The 24048-nt window shown below is 39.3% G+C and overlaps 1 non-coding gene across 1 annotated transcript; it reads right to left on the reverse strand.

Annotated features, from left to right (window-relative positions):
- Positions 1-11026: 11026 nt before the first annotated feature.
- LOC112760311 (small nucleolar RNA R71) lies at positions 11027-11134 on the reverse strand. The gene has a single exon (XR_003180758.1). It is a non-coding gene; the product is annotated as a small nucleolar RNA R71 (small nucleolar RNA).
- Between the last annotated feature and the right edge of the window lie 12914 nt (positions 11135-24048).

A 24048-nucleotide genomic window follows, 5' to 3' on the forward strand; every position in this document is an offset into this window, starting at 1 on the left:
ACATTATTATTTTTCGCTTAGAGTTAATGATGTGCTAGAGTAAAGAATAAAAGGGGTAAAATAAGCTCAAATTGGTTTGCAAAGGATAATGAAAGGTTAAGGCCATATGGGTATGTAAGCTCAGTGAGACAAAGCCTCAATCATATAAGTGCATGCATACATTAAACAATGGAAATATAGAATCAAGCAAGACAAAGATCACAATTTTAGAGAGAAAAACACACACCAAAAATAAAATATTGGTTGATAAAATGCAACCAATCAAATAGGCTCGAAATCTCATAGGTTTTGTGTGTTCGAGCTTAAAACCATGTTCCAGTATAAAATTTCTTCAAACAAGTTCAATAAAAATTTTAATTTAAATTAGTGAAATGTTATAAAAAGTTTCTTGAAAAAGAAAATATCACTTTAACCAAGTGGTGGTAAAATATGCACAAAATCAAACAAATATGCAATCAAACATGCAAATGCAACAATGAACTAACAAATAAAGTAAAATATTGGTGTTGAGAAGAAAATAACTAACCCATGGAGATCGGTGTCGATCTCCCCACACTTAAATATTGCACCGTCCTCGGTGCATGCTGAGATGCGCAAGTGGGTGGGTTGCTTCAACCAATGCTTTTCTCCAAGGATTGTGCAGATGGACTTGTTTGTCTCCCCATGTAGAAGTTTCTCTTTCCCTTTCTCGATGGCCAACCTGAAAGAAGAGGAAAAATAAGAAAAAGTAACCCAGAAATAAAGATAAGAAAATAAATAAAGTCTGGGTGGGTTAATGCCAAATAATGAGGGTCTCAATTACATGATAGCTACAACATGCAAGTGAGAAAATAATAGAAGCAAATGGCATATCAATAGTGCAAAAATTGCAACAAATGGGGTAGAAGTGTGGGTAATGAAAGACAATATAAATTCATGTCAATGCAAAAGGAATACAGATATCATAAAGGATTGACATTGACAGAAAAATAATATCACCCAACATTGTCAAATAAGTCGCTAAGCACCAAAATAATACCAGAAAAGATGTAACAGTTGAATAAGAAAAATTTACACCAATGGTAAAATAATAAATTTAAAAAAGTAAATAAAAATATGCACAAAATTAAAATGCAATGGATGAAGGTATTCAAATAAATTAAATAAAATAGAATGGAAGTGAAGAGGGATGAGAAGTTAAAGAGATGAAGAAGAAGAAAGTAAGAAAGAATAAAGAAGAAAGAAGGAAGAAGAAAGAAATAAGAAGGGGAAAGAAAAAATTAGGATTGGGGAAGAAAAGATAAGATAATTGACGCTGATCTGGATAAGCTGTGCAGCGCAGGTGACGCGGACGCGTGGGTGACGCGGTCGAGTGGGTGACGCGGTCGTGTGTTGTGCGATAAGTTCAGGTGACGCCGACGCGTGGGTCACATGATCGCGTGGTCTGATTTGTGCTATTGCCGCGAGGGCAGCCTCGCGTTCGCGCAACTCTCTGTTTTAAATGCATTTTTCCAAAAATCTGGGTGACGCGTTCGCGTGGTTGACGCGATCATGTGAATAGCCATACTTTGAAAAATGACGCGGATGCGTGGGTGACGCGTTCGCGTGATAGGGCTTTTGCTGCTAGCATCATTCCAGCCCCACTGACGTTAGGATTTTTACCAGTAAAGAATTTCATAAAAACAGTCGCGTTGTAGATATAGTCTCTAAACTGACAGAAATCCCTTCGTACAAACGTTTTGGTTGTCACAAGTAACGGACCCCTTTAAAATTGATAACCGAGTATTTAAACCTCGGGTCGTCTTCTCAAGGAATTGCAGGGAAGTATGTTCTTATTATTGGTTATGAGTTTTGTAAATTGGGGGTTTTGGAAGTAAGGAGGGAATATGTTATATGACAAGTAAAATAAAATAATAATAATAAAATAAATAACTATAAAATAGACTCTTGGCAAGGTATGAAAAATTGGAAGTCCAGACTTAGTTATCCTTATCAATAATAATAAAAGTTGAATCTTAATTCCACTTAGTTGACCTTTACTAAAGCAAAGGAAAGTCAAGGGACTAATTAGTTTGATCTTCAAATCCTATTTATTTCCTATGAAAAGGTTGGCATTATTGAAGTTCAGTTTAATTAGCAAAGATAACAGTTATCAATTATGTTGAGCTAAGATAACTCCTGAGTTACTGCTTTCTTAACCAAGGCCAAAAGGGAAAAAAGTAAATTTGCTGGAATAAAAATGTCTTCAAATTGGAATAACAATAATGTAAACAAAAGAAAGCAATAGTAAACTGAAATACCTCAATTAGCACTAATGAAGATATTAAATGTAACATGGAAGAGTTCATAAATTAAATTTGGAAAATAAATAAAAGGAACATTGAACCTGTGATGAAGAAGAAATAATCCTAAATCCTAAAACTAAATCCTAAGAGAGAGGAGAGAACCTCTCTCTCTAAAAACTACATCTACTCCTAAAATTGTGAATATGAAAGCTTGATGATGAATGGATGCATTCCCCCACTTTATAGCCTCTAATCTGTGTTTTCTGGGCCACAAACTGGGTCAGAAACAGCCCAGAATTCGCTGGTTGTGAATTCAAACACGCTGATTTTCGTCACTGCAACTCGGCCGCATGAGTCACGCGGTCGCGTCGCATAGCGTCAGGGTAACTATGACATATTAAATATCAAATCGAAGTCCCGGACGTTAGCTTTCCAACGCAACTAGAACCGCATCATTTGGACCTCTGCAGCTAAAGTTATAACCGTTTGCGTGCGAAGAGGTTAGGCTGGACAGCTTAGCAATTTCTCCAACTTCTTGTATTCCTTCCATTTTTGAATGCTTCCTTTCCATCCTCTGAGTCATTCCTGCCCTACAAACTCTGAAATCACTTAACACACATATCAAGGCATCTAATGGTAATAAGAGAGGATTAATATTAGCAAATTAAGACCATAGAAAACATGTTTTCACCCACTCCATCATAACTTGCTGCCATACACCTCTTTTACGTGAATTTTCAGGGGCACGCGTTCGCATGGGTGACGCGGACGCGTGGGAGGCTATTTTTCAAAATGACGCAGCCGCGTGGGCATGTTTGTGCCTAAGGCACGCCTCCAGCCACGCTCTCGCGTGACTTTCTGTTCAATTTTCTTTTCTTCTGAATGCACGTATGACGCGGACGCGTCAATGACGGTTACGCATCGCGTGCTCTTCTTCTTTTTTTTTATGCAGTATGTAGAATGCAAGATGCAGAATGCAGATGACTATGAAGAAATTATGAATGAACACAAATGAAAATAAAAAAAATAAGATTAAGAATAAAGAAAGAACAATTATACCAGGGTGTGTTGTCTCCCACCTAGCACTTTTAGTTAAAGTCCTTAAGTTGGACATTTGGCGAGCTACTTGTCATGGAGGCATGTGCTTGAACTCATCCTGAAGCTACCACCAATGCTTAGACTTCCAATAATCTTCATCATTCTCAAGTGAAATTGCCAAGCCTTGAGGAAGTTCTTCACAAGCTTTGAGCTCCCAAAGTGGATCCCTGTGTATGCCCGGATCCCAAATCATGTTTTTGCACCCGTCTTCAAGTGGAACATGATGATTCCATCCGGGTGGTAAGCAATCTGAATTCTCTACGGAGTACCAAACTCTTCTTTTAGATCCACCCAAATTATCATCAGTTGAGCCCTTACTTCTAGCTCTTGAAATATCAACCTTGATGAGCCTTGATTTGCAATTCCAACCACTAAACATTCTTCTCTTATGCTTAATGCCACAAAGATTCCTAAGTTGACCATCCGTTTCATGAATACCATACTCAAGTGGGACAGTAAAGCGAATAGAGAGAAGCTTTACCCACTCAAGTGAATGAGTAGATGGCATCCTAGGTAGAGAAGTCTCCAACATACTTGACAAAGCGTACTCAACTCCTGTCCATCCTTTTCGAAGGGCTTCTACTTGCACATCATTTGCAGACTCAATCAAAGAAGAGTCTTCATATTCAAGGAGTTCATTTGCGGATGTAGATTTATCACTAGGAGGACTTGATGCATGATCCTTATCACCAAGGGAACTTACTTCTTGTTTTATCCCATCCAAGTCTTCATAAGGAATATGCCATGGAGGTTGTGCACTAGCCTTCTTGACATCAATTTCAATCTTATTGGAGGAGTACTCTACAATTCTAGATTCCCATGGAGGTTCAGCATCTCCTAAATCTTCAACCACTTCTTCCTCTGCAACTATTATGGCTTCCTCCACTTGTTCCAATACAAAGCCATGTTCCTCATTTTCCACCAGAGTTGCTAGTGTCTCCTTCATGCTACGCTCTTCTTTTGATTCTCCACATGTAGCCATGGGAGTACTTTGAGTGCTCAGATGTTGGAAAGCTAATTGATTTACTACCTCGGTCAAGGCAGTCGCGAATTCTAGTACTCCCCATTTCATCTCTCTTTGCCCTTGAAGAAGAACACCAAGAGTGTCATGCATTGAAGGTTGAGGTGGATATGAGGGCTCATTACCTGGGAGGAAAGGTTCATGATAAGAGGGTAGTTCATCACTCTCCATCTTTTCCACTTGTTGCACAGCACACTTCAATTCCTTGTTCTCAAGTTGAGATTCTTTAGCCATGAAAGCTTCGGGTGCTATTTGGTTTACCGCTCGGTCCAATTGACACAGGGTTGCTTGAAATTGATCCATTGTTTCCTTGAGACGATTCCTTGACTCTTGTTCTGCTCAGATATCATAAGTAGGATCATAAGGCTATTGGATTGATGGATATGGATGTGGTGTATATGGAGGTGGTGGTCTTTGGGAGTAACTGGGTTGGGATTGGGGTGGATCTATGTATGGCTCAAATGGCTCATAGGGTGGTTGATATGGTGGATAAGGGTTAGAATCATGTGATGGTGTTTGGTAGTAGGGGGCTTGTGAGTATGGTGGTCCAGAGTTGTGTTGAGGAGGTGGTTCATAAGCATATGGTGGGACTTGTTGGTAAGGGGGTCCACCATATTCATCTTCTTGGTACGCTCCCTGGAATGGCTCTTGACCATAGTAGTTTAGTGGCTCTTCACATGCATTGTGGAATGGTCGTGGTCCATGGTATCTTGGATGGTGTTGTTGCCTAAAGGATTTATCAGATCCTCGTGGCTCCTTCCATCTTTGATTGTTTTGACCTTGATGCTTGTTCCTTTTATAGATTCCATTATTTTTTACAGCATTAGAACTAAACTCAAAGCGACGGGGGTGAGAACTCATAATAGCTAATAAAAATTAAAAAAAAACAAAAATAAAAGCAAATAAACAAGCAAAATAAAATATTTACAATAACCAATAATAAGGCTCACGTTTGCAATTCCCCGGCAACGACACCATTTTGACGATCTGATTTCTGCCAGTAAAGAATTTTATAAAAATAATCACGTTGTAAGTATAGTTTCTAAACCAACAGAGAATCCTTTCTTACAAAAGTTTTGGTTGTCACTTAAGCAAACCCAATAAAATTTATAACCGAAGTATTTAAACCTCGGGTCGTCTCTCAACGAATTGCAGGGCGGTGTATTTATTATTGTTTATGAGTTTTCTGGGAAATTTGGAGTTTGGGCAATGGGCACAATATAAATTAAAGTAATGAAAATCAACAAGAGAATTAATTTGGAAGTTCCATCTTTGTTGGAATTCTCTCAAGTGTAGTATTAAAAAGGTTGTTGTTCTCACTTAGTTAACCCTTACTAAATAAAGGAAAGTCTAGTGATTGAACTAACCCTTACCCACAAATCCTAGTCCTCTCCCTTTGGGAGGTCTAGCGTTAGTAGGTACAGAATTAGCCTACAACGTCCAATTTAACTAAGCACTTGAGCATTCCAACTCAAGTGTCTCCCCTTAATCAATTCATCAATTAAAGCTAAGAACGTAAAAAGCTAAATTAAAATCATAAATCTGAAATACCTCAAATTGCATTAAATAGAAATTGAAATCTAACATGAAAAGTTCATAAGCCAATTTGGCTAAATAAATAATTACCAATTGAAATAGAGCAACTAAGGTAATAGAGTAAATAAAAGTAGATAAGAGAAACTAAATTAAAAGAACATTGAACCTGGAATTGAGAAATAACCATAAACTGAGAGGAATCCTAATCCTAAAAATCTAAATCCTAAGAGAGAGGAGAGGGCCTCTCTCTCTCTAAAACTACATCTAAAATCTAAAATTGTGAATATGGAAAGTTGTTCTTATGTTGTCACAGTTGTTGGATGCATTCCCCCGCTTTATAGCCTCTAATCTGTGTTTTCTGGGCCGAAAACTGGGTCAGAAACAACGCAGAAATCGCTGGTTGCAAAATCTGCCACGCTGGTTTTTCGTCACTGCGATTCTTCCACGTGGAGCACGCGTTCGTGTCGCCTAGCTGTACGGACACTATTGCAAATTATATATCATTTCAAAGCCCCGAATGTTAGCTTTCCAACTCAACTAGAATCGCCTCATTTGGACCTTTGAAGCTCAAGTTATGATCAATTTAGTGCGAGAGGGTCAGGCTGGACAACTCAGCAATTCCTTCAATTTCTTGAATTCCTTCCACTTTTGCATGCTTCCTTTCCGTTCTCCAAGCCATTCTTGTCCTGTAATCCCTGTAATCACTTAACGCACATATCACCGCATCTAATGGTAATAAGAGAGGATTAATATTAAAAAATATAAGGCCAAAGAAGCATGTTTTCAATCATAGCACAAAATCAGGAAGGAGAATGTAAAGCCATGCATTTTGTAAGAACAAGTGTATGAAAGATTGATAAAATCCACTCAATTGAGCACAAGATAAACCGTAAAATAGCGGTTTATCAACCTCCAACGTTTCCTCCAACGTTAGGGTTTTCACGCGTGCACGTATGATGAGCGGATAATTTATACGCTTTTTGGCATTGTTTTTAGTATGTTTTTAGTAGGATCTAGTTACTTTTAGGGATGTTTTTATTAGTTTTTATGTTAAATTCACATTTCTGGACTTTACTATGAGTTTGCGTGTTTTTCTGTGATTTTAGGTATTTTCTTGCTGAAATTGAGGGACTTGAGCAAAAATCAGATTCAGAGGTTGAAGAAGGACTGCTGATGCTGTTAGATTCAGACCTCCCTGCCCTTAAAATGGATTTTCTGGAGCTACAAAACTCAAAATGGCGCGCTTCTAATCGCGTTGGAACGTAGACATCCAGGGCTTTCCAGCAATATATAATAGTCTATACTTTGGTCGAGTTTAGATGACGCAAAAGGGCGTTGAACGCCAGTTCTATGCTGCAGTATGGAGTTAAACACCAGAAACACGTCACGAACCAGAGTTGAACGCCAAAAACATGTTACAACTTGGCGTTCAACTCCAGAAGAAGCCTCTGCACGTGTAAACTTCAAGCTCAGCCCAGGCACACACCAAGTGGGCCCCGGAAGTGGATTTATGCATCAATTACTTACTTCTGTAAACCCTAGTAGCTAGTTTAGTATAAATAGGACTTTTTACTATTGTATTTGACATCTTTGGATTATCTTTTGATCTATTGATCACGTTTGGGGGCTGGTCATTCGGCCATGCCTGAACATTCATCACTTATGTATTTTCAACGATAGAGTTTCTACACTCCATAGATTAAGGTGTGGAGCTCTGCTGTTCCTCTTGAATTAATGCAAAGTACTACTGTTTTTCTATTCAATTCAACTTATTCCGCTTCTAAGATATTCATTCGCACTTCAACATGAATGTGATGAACGTGACAATCATCATCATTCCCTATGAACGCGTGCCTAACAACCACTTCCGTTCCACCTCAGATTGAATGAGTATCTCTTAGATCTCTTAATTAGAATCTTCGTGGTATAAGTTAGAACCCATGGATGGCCATTCTTGAGATCCGGAAAGTCTAAACCTTGTCTGTGGTATTCCGAGTAGGATCCGGGAAGGGATGGCTGTGACGAACTTCAAACTCGCGAGTGCTGGGCGTAGTGATAGACGCAAAAGGATAGTGAATCCTATTCCAGTATGATCGAGAACCTCCAGATGATTAGCCATGCAGTGACAGCGCATCGGACCATTTTCACAGAGAGGATGGGATGTAGCCATTGACAACGGTGATGCCCTTACAGAAAGCTTGCCATGGAAAGGAGTAGGAAGGATTGGATGAAGACAGCAGGAAAGCAGAGGTTCAGAGGAACGAAAGCATCTCTATACACTTATCTAAAATTCTCACCAATGAATTACATAAGTATTTCTATCTTTATTTTCAGTTTATTCATTATTATTATTCGAAAACTCCATAATCATTTGATATCCGCCTGACTGAGATTTACAAGGTGACCATAGCTTGCTTCATACCAACAATCTCCGTGGGATCGACCCTTACTCACGTAAGGTTTTATTACTTGGACGACCCAGTGCACTTGCTGGTTAGTTGTGCAAAATTGTGAAGTTATGTTTGGACCATGGTATTGTGCACCAGTTATTGGCGTTATTGCCAGGGAGAAAATGAACAACAAATTTTACAACCTCAGAGTAACAATTTCGCATACCAAGTTTTTGGCACCGTTGCCGGGGATTGTTCGAGTTTTTGGCAAGTTTTGGTCCGGTAACATCAGTGCCAAGTTGGTTCGGCAACAACACCAAGTTTTTGGCGCCGTTGCCGGGGATTGTTCGAGTTTGGACAACTGACGATCCATCTTGTTGCTTAGATTAGGTAATTTTCTTTTTGTTTTATTTTCAAAAATTTTTCAAAAAAAAAATTATTTCAAAAATTTCTCATCTGTTTTCGAAAATTATTTTAAATTTTTAAGAATGAATTCTAGTGTTTCATGAAGCATGTTGAAACCTGGCTGGCTGTAAAGCCATGTCTAATTCTTTTGGATAGTGGCTTCCAACCATCAACATAGAGGCAAGTTAATTGGAATATCAGCTGTTGCATGCCTGATTTATATCCTAGAGCTGGCTGGCTATTAAGCCATGCCTAACCCTCAGATTGGAGCTTTAAACTAAGAGTACAAGATTCCTGGAATTCATATTAAAAATTTTGGAATCCTTATTTTTCTTTTTCACACTAATTTTCGAAAAAAAAATCCAAAAAAATCATAAAATCATAAAAATAAAAAATATTTTGTGTTTCTTGTTTGAGTCTTGAGTCAATTGTAAGTTTGGTGTCAATTGCATCTCCATTTGCACTTTTCGAAAAAAATGCATTCATGCATTGCATTCATCATGATCTTCAAGTTGTTCTTGATAAACCTTCTTGATTGATCTTCATATTGTATTGTTTTGTGTTGTATGGTGTTTTTCATATGCATTCTTGAATTCTTAGGTCTAAGCATTAAAGATTTCTAAGTTTGGTGTCTTGCATGTTTTCTTTTCATAAAAAATTTTTCAAAAATATGTTCTTGGTGTTCATCTTGACATTCAAAGTGTTCTTGGTGTTCACCTTGACATTCATAGTGTTCTTGCATTCATTACATGTTTTGATAAAAGATTCTCATGCATTGAGTCTTTTTCATGTTTTTCTCTTTCTTCATTAAAAATTAAAAAATCAAAAAAATATCTTTCCCCTTTTCACTCATAAATTTTGAAAATTTGGATTGACTTTTTCAAAAATTTTTAAAATCTAGTTGTTTTTATGAGTCAAATCAAATTTTCAATTTAAAAATCTTATCTTTTTCAAAAATCAAATCTTTTTCATTTCTCTTATTTATTTTCAAAAATTTTAAAAATATTTTCAAAATCTTTTTCTTATCTTTATATCATATTTTCGAAAATCACATCATCAATTAATGTTTTGATTCAAAAAAATTTCAAGTTTTTTACTTACTTGTTAAGAAAGATTCAAACATTAAGTTCTAGAATCATATCTTGTGATTTCTTGTGAATCAAGTCATTAATTGTGATTTTAAAAATCAAATCTTTTTCAAAACTAATTTTAATCATATCTTTTCAAAAGTATCTTTTTATCTTATCTCTTTCAAAATCATATCTCTTCATATCATATCTTTTTCAAAAATTTGATTTTAAAATATCTTTTCTAACTTTTTATCTTCTTATCTTTTCAAAATTAATTTTCAAATCTTTTTCAACTAACTAATTGACTTTTTGTTTGTTTCTTATCTTTTTCAAAACTACCTAACTAACTCTCTCTCTCTAATTTTCGAAAATCTCTTCCCTCTTTTTCAAAAGTTCTTTTAATTAACTAATTATTTCAATTTTCAATTTTAATTTGATTTCATTCCTAATTTTCGAAAATCACTAACCCCTTTTCAAAATTTTATTTTCGAAAATCCTCTCTCTCTCTCTCATCTCCTTCTATTTATTTATTCATTTACTAACACTTCATCTCACCCAAATTTGAACCCCTTCTTCCATCTGTGTTCGAATTTTCTCTTCTTCCCTTTTTTACATTACATTCTTTTCTTCTTCTACTCACACAGGGAAACCTCTATACCTGGGTAAAAAGGATTCCTATTATTATTATTTTTTCTGTTCCCTCTTTTTCATATGAGCAGGAGCAAGGACAAGAACATTCTTGTTGAAGAAGACCCTGAACCTGAAAGGACTCTGAAGAGGAAACTAAGAGAAGCTAAAATACAACAATCCAGAGATAACCTTGCAGAAATTTTCGAACAGGAAGAGGAGATGGCAGCCGAAAATAATAATGCAAGGAGGATGCTTGGTGACTTTACTGCACCTAATTCCAATTTACATGGAAGAAGCATCTCCATCCCTACCATTGGAGCAAATAATTTTGAGCTGAAACCTCAATTAGTTTCTCTAATGCAACAAAACTGCAAGTTTCATGGACTTCCATCTGAAGATCCTTTTCAGTTCTTAACTGAATTCTTGCAGATCTGTGATACTGTTAAGACTAATGGAGTAGATCCTGAAGTCTACAGGCTCATGCTTTTCCCGTTTGCTGTAATAGACAAAGCTAGAGTGTGGTTGGGCTCTCAACCCAAAGATAGCCTGAACTCTTGGGATAAGCTGGTCACGGCTTTCTTAGCCAAGTTCTTTCCTCCTCAAAAGCTGAGTAAGCTTAAAGTGGATGTTCAAACCTTCAGACAGAAAGAAGGTGAATCCCTCTATGAAGCTTGGGAGAGATACAAGGAACTGACCAAAAAGTGTCCTTCTGACATGCTTTCAGAATGGACTATCCTGGATATATTCTATGATGGTCTGTCTGAATTAGCTAAGATGTCATTGGATACTTCTGCAGGTGGATCCATTCACCTAAAGAAAACGCCTACAGAAGCTCAAGAACTCATTGACATGGTTGCTAATAACCAGTTCATGTACACTTCTGAGAGGAATCCTGTAAGTAATGGGATGTCTCAGAAGAAGGGAGTTCTTGAAATAGATACTCTGAATGCCATATTGGCTCAGAACAAAATATTGACTCAGTAAGTCAATATGATTTTTCAGAGTCTGAATGGAATGCAAGCTGCATCCAACAGCACTCAAGAGGCATCTTCTAAAGAAGAAGCTTATGATCTTGAGAACCCTGCAATAGCAGAGGTGAATTACATGGGTGAACCCTATGGAAACACCTATAACCCCTCATGGAGAAATCACCCAAATTTCTCATGGGAGGATCAACAAAAGCCTCAACAAGGCTTTAATAATGGTGGAAGAAACATGTTTAATAATAGTAAACCTTTTTCCATCATCCACTCAGCAACAGACAGAGAATTCTGAACAAAATACCTCTAATTTAGCAAACTTAGTCTCTGATCTATCTAAGGTCACTTTGAGTTTCATGAATGAAACAAGGTCTTCCATTAGAAATTTGGAAGCACAAGTGGGCCAGCTGAGTAAGAAGATCACTGAAACTCCCCCTAGTACTCTCCCAAGCAATACAGAAGAGAATCTAAAAGGAGAGTGCAAGGCCATTGAATTAATTACCATGGCCGAACATGTGAGGGAGGTTGAGGACATGAATCCCAAGGAGGAAGACCTCCTGGGACGTCCTGTGATCAACAAGGAGTTTCCCTCTGAGGAACCAATGGAATCTGAGGCTCATCTAGAGACCATAGAGATTCCATTAAACCTCCTTACGTCCTTCATGATCTCTGATGAGTATTCCTCTTCAGAAAAGAATGAGGATGTTACTGAAGAGCAAGTTGCCAAGTTCCTTGGTGCAATCATGAAGCTGAATGCCAATTTATTTGGTAATGAGACTTGGGGAGACGAACCTCCCCTATTCACCAATGAACTAAATGCATTGGATCAACTGACATTGCCTCAGAAGAAACAGGATCCTGGAAAGTTCCTAATACCTTATACCATAGGCACCATGACCTTTGCGAAGGCTCTATGTGACCTTGGGTCAGGAATAAACCTCATGCCACTCTCTGTAATGGAGAAACTGGGAATCTTTGAGGTACAAGCTGCTAAAATCTCATTAGAGATGGCAGACAATTCCAGAAAATAGGCTTATGGACAAGTAGAGGACATATTAGTAAAGGTTGAAGGCCTTTACATCCCTGCTGATTTCATAATCCTAGATACTGGGAAGGATGAGGATGAATCCATCATCCTTGGAAGACCCTTCCTAGCCACAGCAAGAGCTGTGATTGATGTTGACAGAGGTGAACTAGTCCTTCAATTGAATGAGGACTCCCTTGTGTTTAAAACTCTAGGACATCCTTCTGTAAATATCGAAAAGAGGCACAGTAAGCTTCTCTCAGTACAGAGTCAACTAAAGCCCCACAGTCAAACTCTAAGTTTGGTGTTGGGAGGCCTCAGCCAAACTCTAAGTTTGGTGTTGAACTTCCATATCCAAACTCTAAGTTTGGTGTTGGGAGTCTATAAAATTGACCTGATCACCTGTGTGGAGCCATGAGAGCCCACTGTCAAGCTATTGACATTAAAGAAGCTCTTGTTGGGAGGCAACCCAATTTTTATTTATCTAATTTTATTTTTATTTTTTATTTTTATTTCATATTTTATTAGGTTCATGATCATGTGGAGTCACAAAATAAATCAAAAAATTAAAAACAGAATCAAAAATAGCAGAAGAAAAATCACACCCTGGAGGAGGATCTTACTGGCGTTTAAACGCCAGTAAGGAGCATCTGGCTGGTGTTCAACGCCAGAACAGAGCATGGATCTGGTGTTGAATGCCAGAAACAAGCAGCATCCTGGCGTTCAGATGCCAGAAATGCACACTGAGGAAGAGCTGGCGCTGAATGCCAGAAACAAGCATCTGGCTGGCGTTCAACGCCAGAAACATGCTACATCTGGGCGCTGAATGCCCAGAACAAGCATCAATTCGGCGTTTAAACGCCAGAATTGCATGCAAAGGCATTTTACATGCCTAATTGGTGCAGGGATGCAAATCCTTGACACCTCAGGAAATGTGGACCCCACAGGATCAACTCAGCATCTGTGGACCCCACATGATCCCTACCTACCACCATTCACTATCTTCCCTCTTCTCAATGTTCATCCTCTCTTCCCAATAAACACTCTTCCCCAAAACTCTTCACCAATCACCTCAATCTCTCTTCCCTATCCCCACTTAACCACTCACATCCATCCACTCTTCCCCATAAACCTACCTCATAAACTCCACCTCCCTTCAAAATTCAAAATCAATTTCCCACCCAAATCCACCCTATATGGCCGAAACTAACCCCCCTCCCCTCCCTATATAAAACCTTCCATTCTTCCTCATTTTCACACAATATAACCCTCTCTTCACCTTCTTGGCCGAATACAACTCTCCCTCCTCTCCTCCATATTTTCTTCTTTTTCTACATCTATTCTTTCTTCTCTTGCTCGAGGGCGAGCAATATTCTAAGTTTGGTGTGGTAAAAGCATAAGCTTTTTGTTTTTCCATTACCATTGATGGCACCCAAGACCAGAGAATCCTCTAGAAAAGGGAAAGGGAAGACAAAAGCTTCCACCTCCGAGTCATGGGAGATGGAAAGATTCATCTCCAAAGCTCATCAAGACCACTTCTATGATGTTGTGGCCAAGAAGAAGGTGATCCTCGAGGTCCCTTTCAAGCTCAAGAGAAATGAGTATCCGGAGATCCGACATGAAATCCAAAGAAGAGGTTGGGAAGTTCTAACAAACCCCATCCAACAAGTCGGCATCCTAATGGTTCAAGAGTTCTATGCCAATGCATGGATCACTAAGAACCATGATCAAAGTAAGAACCCGAACCCAAAGAATTATCTCACCATGGTTCGGGGGAAATACTTAGATTTTAGTCCGGAAAATGTGAGGTTGGCATTTGACTTGCCTATGATGCAAGGAGATTCACGCCCCTACACTAGAAGGGTCAACTTTGATCAAAGGTTGGACCAAGTCCTCATGGACATATGTGTGGAAGGAGCTCAATGGAAGATTGACTCAAAAGGCAAACCGGTTCAACTTAGAAGACTGGACCTTAAGCCTGTGGCTAGAGGATGGTTGGAGTTCATCCAACACTCCATCATCCCCACTAGCAACCGATCTGAAGTTACTGTGGATCGGGCCATCATGATTCATAGCATCATGATTGGTGAGGAAGTAGAAGTTCATGAAGTCATCTTCCCTGAACTCTACAAAATAGCCGAAAAGCCCTCCCCCTTGGCAAGGCTAGCTTTCCCTCATCTTATTTGCCATCTATGTTACTCATCTGGAGCTTTCATAGAAGGAGACATTCCCATTGAGGAAGAGAAGCCCATCAATAAGAAAAGGATGGAGCAAACAAGAGAGCCCACTCATGGAGCTCAAGAAACGCATGAGGAAGCTCACCATCAAGAAATCCCTGAGATACCTCAAGGGATGCACTTTCCTCCACAGAATTTTTGGGAGCAAATCAACACCTCCCAAGGAGAATTAAGTTCCAACATGGGACAATTAAGGGTGGAACATCAAGAGCACTCCATCATCCTTCATGAAATTAGAGAAGATCAAAAAGCAACGAGGGAGGAGCAACAAAGACAAGGAAGAGACATAGAAGAGCTCAAGGACATCATTGGTTCCTCAAGAAGGAAATGCCACCATCACTAAGGTGGACTCATTCCTTGTTCTTAAATTCTCTGTTTTTCGTTTTCTTTATGTTAAGTGCTTATCCATGTTTGTGTCTTATTACATGATCATTAGTATTTAGTAACTTTGTCTTAAAGTTATGAATGTCCTATGAATCCATCACCTCTCTTAAATGAAAAATGTTTTAATTCAAAAGAACAAGAAGTACATGAGTTTCGAATTTATCCTTGAACTTAGTTTAATTATATTGATGTGGTGACAATACTTTTTGTTTTTTGAATGAATGCTTGAACAGTGCATATGTCTTTTGAAGTTGTTGTTCATGAACGTTAAATATGTTGGCTCTTGAAAGAATGATGACAAGGAGACATGTTATTTGATAATCTGAAAAATCATAAAATTGATTCTTGAGGTAAGAAAAAGCAGTGAATACAAAAGCTTGCAGAAAAAAAAAAGGAAAGAAAAGAAAAAAAATGGCGAAAAAAAATAGAAGAAAGAAAAAGCAAGCAGAAAAAGCCAAAAGCTCTTAAAACCAAAAGGCAAGAGCAAAAAGCCAATAACCCTTAAAACCAAAAGGCAAGGGTAAATAAAAAGGATCCCAAGGCTTTGAGCATCAGTGGATAGGAGGGCCTAAAGGAATAAAATCCTGGCTTAAACGGCTAAACCAAGCTGTCCCTAACCATGTGCTTGTGGCGTGAAGGTGTCAAGTGAAAACTTGAGACTGAGCGGTTATAGTCTAGGTCCAAAGCAAAAGAAGAATATGCTTAAGAACCCTGAACACCTCTAATTGGGGACTTTAGGAAAGCTGAGTCACAATCTGAAAAAGGTTCACCCAATTATGTGTCTGTGGCATTTATGTATCCGGTGGTAATACTGGAAAACAAAGTGCTTAGGGCCACGGCCAAGACTCATAAAGTAACTGTGTTCAAGAATCAACATACTGAACTAGGAGAATCAATAACACTATCTGAACTCTGAGTTCCTATAGATGCCAATCATTCTGGACTTCAATGGATAAAGTGAGATGCCAAAACTATTCAAGAGGCAAAAAGCTACAAGTCCCGCTCATCTGATTGGAGCTATGTTTCATTGATATTTTGGAATTTATAGTATATTCTCTTCTTTTTATCCTATTTGATTTTCAGTTGCTTGGGGACAAGCAACAATTTAAGTTTGGTGTTGTGATGAGCAGATAATTTATACGCTTTTTGGCATTGTTTTTAGTATGTTTTTAGTAGGATCTAGTTACTTTTAGGGATGTTTTTATTAGTTTTTATGTTAAATTCACATTTCTGGACTTTACTATGAGTTTGTGTGTTTTTCTATGATTTCAGGTATTTTCTGGCTGAAATTGAGGGACTTGAGCAAAAATCAGATTCAGATGTTGAAGAAGGACTGCTGATGCTGTTGGATTTTGACATCCCTGCACTCAAAATGGATTTTCTGGAGCTGCAAAACTCAAAATGGTGAGCTTCTAATTGCGTTGGAAAGTAGACATCCAGGGCTTTCCAGAAATATATAATAGTCTATACTTTGGTCGAGTTTAAACGACACAAAAGGGCGTTGAACGCCAGTTCTACGCTGCAGTCTGGAGTTAAACGCCAGAAACACGTCACGAACCAAAGTTGAACGCCAAAAACATGTTACAACTTGGCGTTCAACTCCAGAAGAAGCCTCTGCACATGTAAACTTCAAGCTCAGCCCAAGCACACACCATGTGGGCCCCGGAAGTGGATTTATGCATCAATTACTTACTTCTGTAAACCCTAGTAGCTAGTTTAGTATAAATAGGACTTTTTACTATTGTATTTGACATCTCTGGATTATCTTTTGATCTATTGATCACGTTTGGGGGCTGGCCATTCAGGCATGCCTGAACCTTCATCACTTATGTATTTTCAATGGTAGAGTTTCTACACTCCATAGTTTAAGGTGTGGAGCTCTGCTGTTCCTCATGAATTAATGCAAAGTACTACTGTTTTTCTATTCAATTCAACTTATTCCGCCTCTAAGATATTCATTCGCACTTCAACATGAATGTGATGAACATGACAATCATCATCATTCCCTACGAACGCGTGCCTGACAACGACTTCCGTTCTACCTCAGATTGAATAAGTATCTCTTAGATCTCTTAATCAGAATCTTCGTGGTATAAGTTAGAACCCATGGATGGCCATTCTTGAGATCCGAAAAGTCTAAACCTTGTCTGTGGTATTCCGAGTAGGATCTGGGAAGGGATGGTTGTGACGAACTTCAAACTCGCGAGTGCTGGGCGTAGTGACAGACGCAAAAGGATAGTGAATCCTATTCCAGTATGATCGAGAATCTCCAGATGATTAGCCATGCAGTGACTGCGCATCGGACCATTTTCACAGAGAGGATGGGATGTAGCCATTGACAACGGTGATGCCCTTACAGAAAGCTTGCTATGGAAAGGAGTAGGAAGGATTGGATGAAGACAGCAGGAAAGCAGAGGTTCAGAGGAACGAAAGCATCTCTATACACTTATCTGAAATTCTCACCAATGAATTACATAAGTATTTCTATCTTTATTTTCTGTTTATTCATTGTTATTATTCGAAAACTTCATTTTCATTTGATATCTGCCTGACTGAGATTTACAAGGTGACCATAGCTTGCTTCATACCAACAATCTTCGTGGGATCGACCCTTACTCACGTAAGGTTTTATTACTTGGACGACCCAGTGCACTTGCTGGTTAGTTGTGCGAAGTTGTGAAGTTATGTTTGGACCATGGTATTGTGCACCAGTTATTGGCGCTATTGCCAGGGAGAGAACGAACAACAAATTTTACAACCTCAGAGTAACAATTTCGCATACCAACGTACTCCACGCTTACGCGTGATTCGCCCTTTTTCCCATCCACGCGTACGCGTCACGCATACTGGTGCACGAAATTGTGATCATCAACAATGGCGCCAAAGGACTTGGAGCTCTCAAACGTGAATCACACTTTGTCCCAATTCCGCACAACTAACCAGTAAGTGCATTGGGTCATCCAAGTAATAAACCTTACGTGAGTAAGAGTCGAGCCCACGGAGATTGTCGGCTTGAAGCAAGCTATGGTCATCTTGTAAATCTCTGTCAGGCAGATTCAAATGGTGATGGAGGGTTGATAATTAAAAGATGAATAAAACATAAAATAAAGATAGAGATACTTATGTAATTCATTGGTGGATTTCAGATAAGCGTATGAAGATGCTTTGTTCCCCTTGAACCTCTGCTTTCCTATTGCCTTCTTCCAATCATTCATACTCCTTTCCATGGTAAGCTTTATGTTGGGCATCACCGTTGTCAATGGCTACAACCCGTCCTCTCAGTGAAAATGGTCCTGATGCTTTGTCACAACATCGGCTAATCAGCTGTCGGTTCACGATCATGTCGGAATAGGATTCATTGATCCTTTTGCGTCTGTCACACGCCCCACAATCGCGAGTTTGAAGCTCGTCACAGTCATCCCTTCCTAGATCCTACTCAGAATACCACAGACAAGGTTTAGACGTTCCAGATCTCAGGAATGGCCGCCAATAATTCTAGCCTATACCACGAAGGTTCCAATCTGAGATTAGAAACCCAAGAGATACACACTCAATCGAAGGTAGAACGGAGGTGGTTGTCAGGCACACGTTCATAGGTGAGAATGATGATGAGTGTCACGGATCATCACATTCATCAAGTTGAAGAACAAGTGATATCTTAGAGAAGAAGTAGGGGTGAATTGAATAGAAAAACAGTAGTAATTGTATTAATTCATGAGGAACAGCAGAGATCCACACCTTAATCTGTGGTGTGTAGAAACTCCACCATTGAAAATACATAAGAACAAGGTCCAGGCATGGCCGTGAGGCCAGCCCCCAAACGTGCATAAGACTCTCAAAGATCAAAAGTATATGTCTCGTGTGTCAAATACAATAGCAAAAGGTCCTATTTATAGAGAACTAGTAGCCTAGGGTTACAGAAATCAGTAATTAATGTAGAAATCTTCTTTCGGGCCCACTTGGTGTGTGCTTGGGCTGAGCATTGAAGCTTTCATATGTAGAGACTTTTCTTGGAGTTAAACGCCAGCTTTTGTGCCAGTTTGGGCGTTTAACTCCAGCTTTTGTGCCAGTTTTGGAGTTAAACGCTAAAATTCTTGAGCTGACTTGGAACGCCTGTTTGGGCCATCAAATCTCGGGTAAAGTATGGACTATTATATATTGCTGGAAAGCCCAGGATGTCTAATTTCCAAAGCAATTGAGAGCGCGCCAATTGGGTATCTGTAGCTCCAGAAAATCTACTTTGAGTGCAGGGAGGTCAGAATCCAACAGCCTCTGCAGTCCTTTTTCAGTCTCTGAATCAAATTTTTGCTCAGGTCCCTCAATTTCAGCCAGAAAATACTTGAAATCACAGAAAAACACACAAACTCATAGTAAAGTTCAGAAGTATGATTTTTGAATAAAACAAATAAAAATATAATAAAAACTACTTAAAATATACTAAAAACATACTAAAAACAATGCCAAAAAGCGTAAAAATTATCCGCTCATCACAACACCAAACTTAAATTGTTGCTTGTCCCCAAGCAACTGAAAATCAAATAGGATAAAAAGAAGAGAATATACAATGAATTCCAAAAACATCTATGAAGATTAGTATTAATTAGATGAGCGGGGCTTTTAGCTTTTTGCTTCTAAACAGTTTTGGCATCTCACTTTATCCTTTGAAGTTCAGAATGATTGGCATCTATAGGAACTCAGAATCCAGATAGTGTTATTGATTCTCCTAGTTAAGTATGTTGATCCTTGAAGACAGCTACTTTATGAGTCTTGGCCGTGGCCTTAAGCACTTTGTTTTCCAGTATTAACACCGGATACATAAATGCCACAGACACATAACTGGGTGAACCTTTTCAGATTGTGAATCAGCTTTGCTAGAGTCCCCAATTAGAGGTGTCCAGGGTTCTTAAGCACACTATTCTTTTTGATTTGGACCTCGACTTTAACCGCTCAGTCTCAAGTTTTCACTTGACACCTTCACGCCACAAGCACATGGTTAGGGACAGCTTGGTTTAGCCGCTTAGGCCAGGATTTTATTCCTGTGGGCCCTCCTATCCACTGATGCTCAAAGCCTTGGATCCTTTTTTATCACCCTTGCCTTTTGGTTTAAAGGGGTATTTGCTTTTTCTACTTGCTTTTTTCTTTTTTCTTTTTTTTTTTGCAAGCTTTTCACTAGTTTTTCTTGCTTCAAGAATCAATTTTATGATTTTTCAGATCAGCAGATAACATTTCTCCTTTTCCTTTCATTCTTTCAAGAGCCAACAATTTTAACATTCATGAATCAACAAATTCAAAAATATGCACTGTTCACGCATTCATTCAGAAAAACAATAGCATTGCCACCACATCAAAATAATTAAACTGTTTTAAAATTTGAAATTCATGCACTTCTTTGTCTTTTTCAATTAAAAACATTTTTCATTTAAGAAAGGTGATGGATTCATTTTCATAGCTTTAAGGCATAGACACTTAGTTGTCCCATGTTGGAACTTAATTCTCCTAGGGAGGTGTTGATTTGCTCCCAATAGTTTTGTGGAGGAAGATGCATCCCTTGAGGTATCTCAGGGATTTCATCATGTGGAATTTCCTCATGCTCTTGATGAGGTTCTCTTGTTTTCTCCATCCTTTTCTTAGTGATGGGCTTGTCCTCATCAATGAGAATGTCTCCCTCTATGTCAATTCCAACCGAATTGCAAAGGTTACAAATGAGATGAGGGAAGGCTAACCTTGCCAAAGGAGAGGACTTGTCCACCACCTTGTAGAGTTCTTGGGATATAACCTCATGAACTTCCACTTCCTCTCCAATCATGATGCTATGTATCATGATAGCCCGGTCTATAGTGGCTTTGGACCGGTTACTAGGATGAATGATTGAGCGTTGGATGAACTCTAACCATCCCCTAGCCACGGGCTTGAGGTCATGCCTTCTTAGTTGAACCGGCTTCCCTCTTGAATCTCTCTTCCATTGAGTGCTCTCTTCACATATGTCCATGAGGACTTGATCCAACCTTTGATCAAAGTTGACCTTTCTAGTGTAGGGGTGTGCATCTCCTTGCATCATGGGCAAGTTGAATGCCAACCTTACATTTTCCGGACTAAAATCCAAGTATTTCCCTCGGACCATTGTAAGCCAATTCTTAGGGTCCGGGTTCACACTTTGATCACAGTTCTTGGTAATCCATGCATTGGCATAGAACTCTTGAACCATTAAGATTCCGACTTGTTGAATGGGGTTGGTGAGAACTTCCCAACCTCTTCTTCGGATCTCATGTCAGATCTCCGGATCACCTTCTTCTTGGCCACAACTTCATAGAAGTGGTCTTGATGCACCCATGAGAGAAATCTCTCCATCTCCCATGACTCAGAGGTGGAAGCTTTTGCCTTCCTTTTCCTCTTCCTAGAGGTTTCTCCGGCCTTTGGTGCCATAAATGGTTATGGAAAAACAAAAAGATTTAGCTTTTACCACACCAAACTTAGAAGGTTGCTCGTCCTCGAGCAAAAGAAGAAAGAAGAGAGTAGAAGAAGAATAAATAGAGGAGATGGAGTGGGCTTTGTGTTTCGGCCAAAGGGGAGAAGTGGTGTTTAGGTTGTGTGAAAATGAAGGAGTGAATATGGGTTTATATAGGAGTGAGAGGGGTGTGTATGGTTCGGCCATTATGGGTGGGTTTGGGTGGGAAAGTGGTTTGAATTTGAATTGTGAGGTAGGTGGGGTTTTATGAAGGATGGATGTGAGTAGTGAAGAGAATGATGGGATTTGATAGGTGAAGGGTTTTTTGGGGAAGAGGTATTGAGGTGATTGGTGAATGGGTGAAGAAGAAGGAGAGTGGTGGGGTAGGTAGGGATCCTGTGGGGTCCACAGATCCTGAGGTGTCAAGGATATCTCATCCCTGCACCAAGTGGCGTGCAAAACGCCTCTTTCTGCCAATCCTGGCGTTAAACACCAGGCTGCTGCCCATTTCTGGTGTTTAACGCCAGCTTCTTGCCCTTTTCTGGCATTAAACGCCAGTCTAGTGCCCTTTTCTGGCGTTTAACGCCCAGAATGGTGCCAGACTGGGCGTTTAACGCCCATTCTGCTACCTTTACTGGCGTTTAAACGCCAGTAACTATCTCCTCCAGGGTGTTCTGTTTTTCATTCTATTTTTTACTTTGTTTTTGCTTTTTCAATTGTTTTTGTGACTTCACATGATCATCAACCTATAGAAAACATAAAATAACAATAAAAAATAGAAATTTAACATAGATAAGTAAAAATTGGGTTGCCTCCCAACAAGCGCTTCTTTAATGTCAATAGCTTGATAGTGGCTCTCATGGAGCCTCACAGATGTTCAGAGCAATGTTGGAACCTCCCAACACCAAACTTAGAGTTTGAATGTGGGGGTTCAACACAAAACATAAAGTTTGGTTGTGGCCTTCCAACACCAAACTTAGAGTTTGACTGTGGGGGCTCTGTTTGACTCTGTATTGAGAGAAGCTCTTCATGCTTCCTCTCCATGGTGACAGAGGGATATCCTTGAGCTTTAAACACAAGGGACTCTTCATTCACTTAAATGATCAATTCTCCTCTGTCAACCTCAATCACAGCTTTTGCTGTGGCTAGGAAGGGTCTGCTAAGGATGATGGATTCATCCATACACTTCCCAGTTTCTAGGATTATGAAATCAGCAGGGATGTAATGGTCTTCAACCTTGACCAAGACATCCTCTACAAGTCCATAAGCCTGTTTCTTTGAATTGTCTGCCATCTCTAGTGAGATTCTTGCAGATTGTACCTCAATGATCCCTAGCTTCTCCATTACAGAGAGAGGCATAAGGTTTATGCTTGACCCTAGGTCACACAGAGCCTTCTCAAAGGTCATGGTGCCTATGGTACAAGGGATTGAGAACTTTCGAGGGTCATGTCTCTTTTGAGGTAATCTCTGCCTAGTCAAGTCATCCAGTTCTTTGATAAGCAACGGAGGTTCATCCTCCCAAGTCTCATTACCAAACAACCTGGCATTTAGCTTCATGATTGCTCCAAGGTACTTAACAACTTGCTCTTCAGTAACATCTTTATCCTCTTCAGAGGAAGAATACTCATCAGAGTTCATGAATGGCAAAAGTAAATTTAATGGAATCTCTATGGTCTCAGTCTGAGCCTCAGATTCCCATGGTTCCTCATTTGGGAACTCCATGGAGGTCAGTAGACGTCCATTGAGGTCTTCCTCAGTGGGAATCACTGCCTCTTCCTCCTCTCCATGTTCGGCCATGTGAGATGTGGTTATGGCCTTGCACTCTCTTTTTGGATTCTCTTCTGTATTGCTAGGGAGAGTGCTAGGAGGGAGTTCAGTAATTTTCTTACTCAGCTGACCCAATTGCGCCTCCAAATTTCTAATGGAGGACCTTGTTTCAGTCATGAAACTTTGAGTGGTTTTGATTAGATCAGAGGCAATGGTTGTTAAGTCAGAGGGGCTCTACTTAGAATTCTCGGTCTGTTGCTGAGAAGATGATGGAAAAGGCTTGCCATTGCTAAACCTATTTCTTCTACCATTGTTGTTGTTGAAACCTTGTTGAGGTCTCTGTTGATCCTTCCATGAGAGATTTGGATGATTTCTCCATGAAGGATTATAGGTGTTTCCATAGGGTTCTCCCATGTAATTCACCTCTTCCATTGCTGGGTTCTCAGGATCATAAGTTTCTTCTTCAGAGGAAGCTTCCTTAGTACTGCCTGTTGCTGCTTGCATTCAAAAAAACTCTGAGAAATCATATTGACTTGTTGGGTCAATATTTTATTCTGAGCCAATATGGCATTCAGAGTATCAATCTCAAGAACTCCTTTCTTCTGAGTTGACCCATTATTCACAGGATTCCTTTCAGAGGTCTACATGAATTGGTTATTTGCAACCATTTCAATGAGTTCTTGAGCTTCTGCAGGCGTCTTCTTCAGATGAAGAGATCCTCCAGCAGAGCTATCCAATGACATCTTGGATAGTTCAGACATACCATCATAAAAGATTCCTATGATGCTCCATTCTGA

This window comes from Arachis hypogaea, chromosome 16, assembly GCF_003086295.3.
Source record: "Arachis hypogaea cultivar Tifrunner chromosome 16, arahy.Tifrunner.gnm2.J5K5, whole genome shotgun sequence".
Taxonomy (NCBI): domain Eukaryota; kingdom Viridiplantae; phylum Streptophyta; class Magnoliopsida; order Fabales; family Fabaceae; genus Arachis; species Arachis hypogaea.